Here is a 958-nt window from a genome sequence, read left to right as displayed (position 1 = left end):
GAGAGAGAGAGAGAGAGAGAGAGAGATCCATTGGTTGTCTCCCATACGTGCCCGACTGGGATGGAACCGGAAACCTAAGTTTGTGCCCTGAGGGGGAATTAAACCTGAAACCTTTTTGGTGCACTGGTCCACGCTCCAGCCAACCAAGCCACCCAGCCAAGGCCACCTACTTAATTTTTGACTGGAGAATTATTGACTTTGAAAATAGAAATATAAATGAGGCTGTATGTTAACGGTAAAAGGTTCATAACTCTTATTTTATTTATTCTTTTCCAGTCAACAGAAAGGCAAATTTTATTGGGGCCCCAGGGTCACAGGGTTCTGGCAAAAGGCCGCCCTGCACCGAGGAAGTGGTGGAGGGGCCTCGTTTAATGTCCTTGGGGCACAGGTTGTTGGTGTGGCCACGCTTCTTGCAGCAGTTGGCAGCGCCGGGGGGTGCAGGCAGCCCCGAGCGGGCAGAGGGAGGGCTCCATGGTGCCCCCACGCAGACGAGGCACCAAGTGCAGGGTGGACTCTTTCTGAATATTGTAGTCTGAGAGAGTGCGGCCATCCTCCAGCTGTTTGCCGGCAAAAATCAGGCGCTGCTGGTCAGGCGGGATGCCCTCCCGGTCTTGGATTTTAGCTTTGACACTCTCAGTGGTGTCACCGGGTTCGACCTCGAGGGTGATGGTCTTGCCAGTCAGGGTCTTCACGAAGATCTGCATCTCTGCGTCTGCTCCTTGCCTTCTGGAAGAGAAAGAGCACATAACTCATTCAAAAAACCAGCCAATGTGGCTCAGTGGATGAGCGTCGACTCATGAACCAGGAGGTCATAGTTCAATACCCGGTCAGGGCACATGCCCGGGTTGTGGGTAGGGGGCGTGCAGGAGGCAGCCAACCCATGTTTCTCTTTCTCTCCCTCTCCCTTCCTTCTCTCTAAAATAAATAAAAACATTTATTTTTTTCTCTCTATTGATTA

The 958-nt window shown here is 51.7% G+C and overlaps 1 pseudogene across 1 annotated transcript; it reads right to left on the bottom strand.

Annotated features, from left to right (window-relative positions):
* Positions 1-262: 262 nt before the first annotated feature.
* Positions 263-707, bottom strand: LOC308525419 (ubiquitin-ribosomal protein eL40 fusion protein-like; annotated as a pseudogene). The gene has a single exon. The product of its transcript is annotated as a ubiquitin-ribosomal protein eL40 fusion protein-like (transcript).
* Positions 708-958: the final 251 nt, after the last annotated feature.

Source organism: Myotis nattereri (assembly GCF_964212035.1).
Source record: "Myotis nattereri genome assembly, chromosome: 9".
Lineage (NCBI taxonomy): Eukaryota > Metazoa > Chordata > Mammalia > Chiroptera > Vespertilionidae > Myotis > Myotis nattereri.
The sequence above is the reverse complement of the archived record's forward strand: the minus strand, read 5'-3'. Positions and strand labels throughout refer to the sequence as shown.